The 8,835-nt window shown below is 40.1% G+C and overlaps 1 long non-coding RNA gene across 1 annotated transcript; it reads right to left on the reverse strand.

The window, feature by feature from the left end:
* Positions 1 to 468: 468 nt before the first annotated feature.
* LOC127531651 (uncharacterized) lies at positions 469 to 5,471 on the reverse strand. Its single transcript, XR_007938780.1, has 2 exons — positions 5,331 to 5,471; positions 469 to 3,099 (listed from the first exon to the last, which is right to left on the reverse strand). It is a non-coding gene; the product is annotated as an uncharacterized LOC127531651 (long non-coding RNA).
* Positions 5,472 to 8,835: the final 3,364 nt, after the last annotated feature.

An 8,835-nucleotide genomic window follows, 5' to 3' on the forward strand; every position in this document is an offset into this window, starting at 1 on the left:
CAGAAGTAAGAATCATCATATCTTAACCACAAAACCGTAAACATGGATTTTCACTATGTGGGACCTTTAAATTAAAAACCAACATACTGTATCTTAGTACGGTGTTGAACCACCACCTGCTGGAACAACAGTTTACTTTGCATTGATTCTTTAAATCTTTGGAGCTCCACTGAAGACATGAAACACCATTCCATCTGTTCATTTTTTGAGGAAATTATGCCAGCTGACATTAGGTGAAAGTATTAGAACATCCTGGACATATCACCAGTCTAGTATCAAGATGGCAAAAGACCAGGCAGCTGTGTAAACTCACACCATGCATGTGTTTGGACTGTGGGAGGAGACTGGAGGAGCTGGAGAAAACAAAATTCGACACAGAAAGGCCCAGGATAATCAGCAGATTTGATCCCAGGACCTTCTAGGTGTGAAGTTACAGTGCTAATAACTGATTCACATCATGCTCATCAAAACATTCAGTGACTCTTTATTTGCTGTAGATGGGAGTTACTGTCATCCTGGGAGAGACACTCCCATCAGAAAAACATTGTCTCCCACACGTGTTTGGACAATCATAGGATAAAGATGATCCCTCAGAACAACTGCTATTGACTTACAGCAACTCTTCACTCCAAAGGTACAAATGGAGCCGAACCATGCCAGTAAATTACCAGCACAGAATAACAGAGACAGTAGATCCTTTCACTGTAGGGGTCAAGAATATGTATGATCAGATTTCTTGTTTTTCACATCTATATGAAGCGGTGCATGTGGTTTGTACACCACAGAACTATAAAATGTGCATTCATCTATGTAATAAAGGTTAGAACTTCAGTTTCCTCTCTATGAAACGGTCCACTGAAAGTCTGATCATTTCATGCACTGACAAGCTCAGTCACCTTAGGGAGACTTTTTCCTCTATTTTCTGTACATATCACAGATGTGTGCTGTTGACTATGGTTTCCAGCCCTATTTACTGATGTCTCTCATATGCAGATGTCACTTTAGTCCCTTTTCCTATTGAAACAACAGCTAGTTGAGCAATCTTTGTGACTGAAGCTCTCGCCATCTGTTCCCAAACAATGAGCTCTCTTTTGAAGCCACTTAGATCTTTCTATTTTCATACCTTGATTCAAAATCAGAATCAACTGGACCTGTTCAGGATTTTCATACACGCATTCATACATATATTTACAGACATACCTACAGGAAAATATAACATTTTATATTATATTTGCTGGACAGCATAGACTCCCAAAACTATTTTCTCCATATCTGTACTTTCACCAAGATCTTTATCCAAGTACTCCTTAATGACGCTGTCTGGATTTTTACCAATGGTGATTCTTAAATTGGCAGTAGGTCCCCCCACGACCCTAATAAGGATTAATAAGCTGTGTATAGATAATAGTTGGACAAGATCCAGGATTTTTTGGGCCTTTTTTAGACAGGTTAGTAAAGAGTCAGACAGGAAAATAGGGAGAAGACCTGCAGCAAAGGGCTGTGAGCAACAACTGAACCCAGGCCACTGCATCGGGAACTACAGCCCTGTTAATGGGTCACCTGCTCAATCAGTTGAGCTATCTGGGCTCCTAGACAAAAGCCACGATCAAGTCATATTTTCTATACATCTTGATGCTCGTGTGCTTCTCTGCCACATGGGTGTGCTGTTTGATTTCACACTTCTCCGGGTTCTAATACCCGGTGCTCCCTGATGACCTGCAGTCAAAGCTGGATTACCTACAGGACAAAGAGAGAAACTTCTCCAGAGAATCAGGACTTTGAGGCTCTAGTTAAATACATTATTTGAACATGACACTTTGCATACATTTAAAGAAATTAGTGGTTAATAAAATTACCACACAGTTTACCCAAGGTCAGTTCATATTACAGCATAAGGCACAAACAATGGGAACATCAGGAGCTTCTTGCAGCATCCCAGCAGCCCATTTGGCCCCAGGCAGAATATTCTACACTGACATACAGTAAACAACTCCTGAACTCAGAGACCTTTAAATATTTAACATATGTCAACATCACACACAGATACAAACTATCTAAACAAAACACAGAGTTATTTATTTCCAGCAAATGAATGATTGTTGCTTTGTGTGACACAGGGGCAATACATTTGTTGCGCTGATCATGACGGCGGTGTGAGTGTGTGACTCACACACAGTGACTCACAGCCCAGCAGAGATGACAGTTTTTACTCCCGCTGCTGATGCACCAGCCGCTCCTGTGTTTACACCCGCAGATGATACAGCTCTGCCCATTAAAAAGAACCATATGTAGCATGTGTGGGTGACGAGAGAACAGATAAAAAGGGCAGACCGTTTGAATCTTTTCGTGATAATTTTCTTTCCTCCCTTAAAGCTGCTCTGACAGACGGCGTTTGATCTCCTGACAGAAACAGGGGTGAGACTGTGGTCACTGCACTCTGTTAAAAACTCAGTTTGTTTGTTAAAGCTGCACTTAAATCTCTTTACTATACATATATTTTCCCCATGCTTGAACAGTTGGGTGAATGTACCTTTGCTGTGTGTGAAGGAAAACTGCAGCATGGTGCACAACAGGTCTGTTGCTATGCTACCATTGAGGTATAAAGACAAATGCATGTAATGATCAAACCCTGTAAAATATGACAGAGAGTAATACACACATCTCTAGTGCTTAGTGCTTTTAGAATTCGCAGCATTCAGGGTACTGTTAGCGCAGATTGTTAGGTAATTTCTGGACCCAGATGTGGAACGCTGACAGAGAAGCAACAGTTAAAATTGGTTCATTGCATGAGTGGAGCCTGGAGAGGGAATCCAGGGGGGAAAGCTGTGGCAGGTGGCAGGAATCTCGAGGAGGAGAGCGGCTGTCTGACGAACCACTTGAGGCTGGAGGAAGTGAGCGTGGAGGAGGGATGTGGCAGGACTGACTGTTCGGAGGGAGACGGTATCCAATGAGGTGAGCTGCTGGCTGGTTGGCAAAGCACACGACAGGAGACTGGGATAAACTGGCAGCGATGAGCCGGGGGTTTAAATACTGCTGTCTCAGGTGTGTCTGATGATTGCCAGCAGGAGGAGATCAGGTAGCTTTGTACACATGGAGAAGCTCAAGTGGAGACAAACAAGAGAGAAGAGGGAGGGTAAAAAAACAGGATAAACACAAGGGGAGGAGATGAGAATCTGCACCAAGGCACAGGTGTTAAATGCATCTTTATTAACACTTTCTTTAAACTCAGCTCTGTGTAATACATTGGCTGTACCAGTTGCTAAAGCTGTGTTGATGACACACTTATTTATGTGTTTCTGGATAGCACAGGATGAACAGATCCTTCTTTGCATCTCTTTTAGATGCCAGAGCTTGGATTTTGCAAAATGTTCTATTGCTCAACCAGGCGAAAACTGAGATTCTAGCTACAGGTTGAAAAGCTAAAGAGAAAAACTTGTTTCTAAACTAAATTCCAACCCTGACTTTGCCATCAAATAATGATGATCTAAGAACAGGGCTGAGGTGTGGCTTTCCTCCTCTTACAGATTTTCTTTTTTTAATTACTTTCGCCCTCTGCATACACAACAGACACACGATGTGCAATAAAGAACTGAGTCTTGCACCGGACTGCACTTTACACTCATCCTATTGCTCATGTACACTAACTGTGTTTACATATTTAGATTTTTGAGGATTTTATTTATAGCTGAGAGTCACCAATCGTAATTTCGCTGTGTGGAAACACAATGACAATAAAGATTCTTGATTCTTATTTTTTGGGCCTTTTTGTAGAGGACAGGAATGAGAGAGGCAAGTGGGGGGGAAGACAATCTACAATTTCAGTCAGCAAATCCTTTTGATCTAAAGTGACGTATATCTGAGAGTAGATAGAACACAAACAAGGATCCAGTCAGGAGAAAAGAACCTGGATAAGAGCCACAAAACAAGTCTGATGATAGCACCGTGATGTCTGAGGCAGTGAAGATGTAATACGATTTTATTTTTATTTTTTGCAGTCTGTCAAGTGCAAATTGTTCAGTGAAAAGCTGGGTTTTCAGTGTGGTATCTGACCTGAGACATGTGTTACTTTAATTATCAAAGAGGGGAATGTTGATGTCGAAGGGCTCATTATGCCTAAGCGGTTGATCAATTAGGTTCTTTTTTCCTTTTAATAAAAACGTATGCAAGATATATCTCATGGATTTCAAAAGTCTCTCAATTATATATTGACACACTTGATCTCTTGTGAAAGCTGCAAAGCTAAATTTCTAGTTGGAGCGAAACAACAGCCATATTTTTTTTCTTTTGTTCAGTTATTTGATTGTCGGTGTCAGTGCTACTGGTTTGCAGTTATTGTCTTTATTTCCTCAGATGTTTAATATTAATGTTCAATGTTTCAACAAACCACACATGAAGAACTGTAAATGTCAGTGTGGTGTGCATCCAGTGAGTTGAAATGTCTCAGATGTTGCATCATCAAAGTCAATCTGATATAAATCAACAGATTTCTTGCATCTCAGAAGCTCATCACCGTCTGGCAAATGTTTCTTCTTCAGCAGAAATATGGCCGTTGTTGTCAGCCATTGTTGTGTTGAGATGTTAGCATGTAAAATTGCTTTGGCTTAAGGCTATCTGAGGAAACGGGAAACGTCCATCACTCATCAGTATTGGTTCAGTTTGTCACCGTCACAGCCCAGCAATTTCTGTTTCTAAGTGATTTTGGTTTCAAACTGCTGTTGAAGAAATTTCCGTCTTAGTCCTTCGAAGTTTGCTGTAGTGGTTTTACCAACACAGAGCATGAATCTGTGAAGGTAAGACGACCCAGAACACTTGCAGAGAACTCAGTTTATAGGTATGGTCAGAGGGCAGGGAGGGGGCTGTACGTAAATACAAGGGTGAATAGTGGTTAATTTGTGTATGGTTGCAACAAGGATCAAAAGGTAACTGAATCAAGGAGTCTGGTAGACAACAAAAAGACATGACAACAAAAGGTAAGACTGGGTTTGACAGACAGTAACAAATAACAAGAGATGAAAGAATTGTTTGAAATGGAATGAAGGAGTGACATGTGACTCTGTAAAGTATCTGTAGCAAAAGATGTGTGCTATTTTCTTCATCATAGTCATCAAAGATCCCACACGGAGGAGGAAACCAGCAGCATCTAAACTACAGGAAGGGAGGTCAAATGGTAATTCTCATCATCAAAACTCCATAATTTACCCTCTTTGCTGCCGCCTCCCTTCAACATTTCATTCCCCCTCCCAATATCTACCTTCTACTGTATCACTCTGCTTTGTTCCCTCTCCCAGCTCCCGGCGGTTCACATGTTCACACACCAAGATCTCTCTTACTTTCCCCTGGAGTAAATGTCAGGGAGGATTTCCAGTGGCGATGGATACAAAGCATAAAGCGCTGCAGGGCGATGCTGCCCTTCCTACAGGCGTGGATAGCACCAAGGATCAGGTTTGCTCGCTCCATGATTGGATATTATTCAGCGCTTCGAGAAGAGCCAGAGCTGTAAAAGCGTAAAAAAAGGAAGAAAAAAGAAAGAAAGCACAAAGTCTGTAATTGGCAGAGCATGATATCACCTTTCCAGGGACTGCTTTATGTCTCAGCCAGCGCTACGTTCAAGAACAAACAGCTTTTTCACCAGCGTCTAATTAGAGTGGGTTGGCGGTAACTTGTCTATATTCACAGTATGTAGCCCCCTGATTAGTCTTCTCAGCCTGCAAATTAAATACAACGGAGAGCGCTGGCCGCCTGTGCACAAGTCTGTTTATCTGCAGCCAGCTGTGACGGCCTTTATCAACTGCCATGAGAGCGGAGACACAGAACAGTCCACATTATTGCAGGATAAGAGCCGCAGGCAAACGCACAATAGCAACGGGCAATGTGTGTAATTGAACGTGCATTTATCTCTGGCACAATGCAAAAGTGAATGTTCAAACCAATTAGGCTGCTGCTTGACTTCATGTGTCCGCGATTTCTGCAGACAAGATGGTCCATCAGGAACCTTTTACATGACGGCGGTCTTCGTTCCGGAGGTAGCAAATCCCTACGTCGGCTGTATGAGTCATCAGTGTGACTGTGTGTGTGAGAGGTGAAAGCAGGCAGCTGAGGGAAGTTATGTGGAACTGAAACCATCTGGTTTCCTCCTCACTGCAGTGAACAATACCCCCAACCATCAACGCCAGCACAACAAACACAACACCTTCTCCTGCACTGTGGTGGCAGCAGGATGTTCTCTGAAGCCGGTCAGGTGTTTACGGTCCTGGTTTCCACTGTTTGCTGGTGACAAGGTGAGATATTGTCGAACATTAAATCAGGATTCCAATAACACCTGAAGGGATAGTAGGAAGAAATCAGTCTCTGAAAACCCTGGAACAAAACATCCTATCTATAGAGCTTTTGTTGTCTCTTGGGTCCATTTATAATTGAGGGACTTTTTTTTTTTTTTTTATAAGATGCAAAGTGAACAATAGCCCATGAGAAATGATAAAAATCAAAATCTAGCATAGGCAACTATGCACTATGAAAGATATTTCCATGGCCTAATCTGTGGTTCACAGCAACTTTTGAAGTCCATGGGATAAACTAATGTTTTTTTATGTTCATTATGATCATGTCTTTACAAATTCCATCATTATTTATTACGGAAACAATCACTTATTAATAAAAAATGACCGGATATGACTAGATTGTCAACTAAATAACCGTCTGAATTTAATAACAACCACCTTGTAATTAGCTAAACAATAATAAAATGAGCTGATTCAAAAATTGTTTTGATTGGGTTCTTCTTGTTAAGTTGAGATAATCATGACATATTTCGTTTTGGCAATATATCAAATTTCAGATAGAAAATAACAAATTGCATCTCTTTCAACTAAGTTCCCCGTTACAAAAACACCTCTCAAGGAAGTGTGTCAATTCCAAGTCACATGACCTGCTCATTTTGTTTCTTTTTGATCATTTTCAGACTGGTCTGTGGGCATTTTAGGTCTTTTTGTGGTCATTTTGTGTTTCTTTGTCAGTTTGTGTCTCTCTATGGTAAGTTTCGGTCATTATCAGCCCGTTTGTGGTCGTTTTGTCTCTTTATATGATAACTTTGTGTCTTGTTGAGTGATTTTAGACCTGAAAACAGCAAAAATGTCAACTATGTTACAAAAAGTCCCGCAATTATATATTGACCCTCTTAATAATACATGTTTTGGGCACACAGGTTGGCAATAAATACAGCATGTACAACTGGAGGACATCTCACACAGAGATAACATAAAACCAACAGACTGCGTTAGGATTATAAATCGATTATCACATCAGATCTCTGATGAGGATCCAGATATGTGGTTTATGTGCTCCAGAGTGGAACTGCAAGCAGCCGCCATGACAGTTATATGCTGAGTTCTTACAGTGTTTGACAAGTCACATTGTGAAGTCTTGGCTCCTGCATGTTTGTGGGGAGTTGTGTGGAATTTTCTTTTCAACACTCAGGATTAGGAACAGAAGTGATGCAATATGATTTGTAGAGAAAACAATTTAACTAGAAACCTGGGTGTTATTAGTTGTTAGTTCAACCATGGGGACATGCAGCTTTGTAAATACTTATTCAACCACAGTGACCATCGTTTTCTGCACTTTCCTCTTGCGACTCTTGTTGAAGCCTTTCTGCATTTTCTTCCTATAATTGTCATGAACTGCTGTTCTGTTCTTTTCCGAGCCACTAAGCAGTGTCCTTTTCTGACTGTGTTCCTCCTTCTCCAGCACTGAGATGGTTGCCATCTCACAATTCTCTTCTTTTAGGCACCACATTATCTATCTACACTGAACTTATGAAACAAAATTTAAATAAAAAAACAGCAATAAACTAATCAGAATAAATTAAACTTAACAAATGAACAAAAAATAGAAAGATCCTAGTCAAATAAACAAACTACCAATTCATCAAACAGCCAAACACGTTCTGATTCTGAAACAACAAACTAATAAATAGATCTTACAGGCATTTTTAGGGATTATTTAGTTTGATTTATCTCTTTATTTAACATATACACCAAATGCACAAAATAATGTTGACCTGTAGTTTCAATATATCATATATTTAAAACTTTCCATGCCTTTAATAAGAGGCTGTATCTATTTAACCACTAAGATAAAATTCAAACTAAATCAGCAATGCCAAAGGCCTGTTGTGTAACTTTGCAAATTAAAATAGGTGGTCTAATAATTTATTAGCCCAAATGCTGGTATTTTCCCCTATATTCTTGTGCAGTTTGATATAAATCTATATGTATGTGTATAAACTGTGATAAATTTGAGGAAAAACGTTTAGCTGACATGGTTCAAGTCAACTCGCCCCCTTAGAAGGAAAGGTCACTGCGAATCAATACAAAGTGGTTCTTAGCGCTCATCTTTATGCTATGGTAAAACATTTCTATTTCTGAGTTTGCTGTGTCTGAGTGGATTTTCTCTGGTTGTTCCAGCTCTGCAGTGTGATCATGCATGGTTGTCAGTCTGCGTATTAGTGCAGTGGAAGAGTATAAATCAATGTGTTAGACAGCGCTCATTCAGACACCAAATGAGGGACTATCTTCTAGATAAACGGTGTTCATCCCTCCAGTACAGAGACTAGGAGAATCAATGTCAAGTTGCATTGAAATTGTTCTGGTGATGCTTTATGTTGTTTTTTCTTTGTATATTTGTATCTTTTTCTATGTATTTACAAGCTAACCATTTTGGTTATAGCTCTATCTTCAATAAACCTTTTTTTTTTTTTTTTTTTTACTGATGGCTGGCATACTGTTCAAAATTCTACAGTCAGGTGTGATATCAAATTTTCCATTACCTTTGTGTTTC

The sequence above is a fragment of the Acanthochromis polyacanthus genome, chromosome 21 (genome assembly GCF_021347895.1).
Source record: "Acanthochromis polyacanthus isolate Apoly-LR-REF ecotype Palm Island chromosome 21, KAUST_Apoly_ChrSc, whole genome shotgun sequence".
Classification (NCBI taxonomy): Eukaryota; Metazoa; Chordata; class Actinopteri; family Pomacentridae; genus Acanthochromis; species Acanthochromis polyacanthus.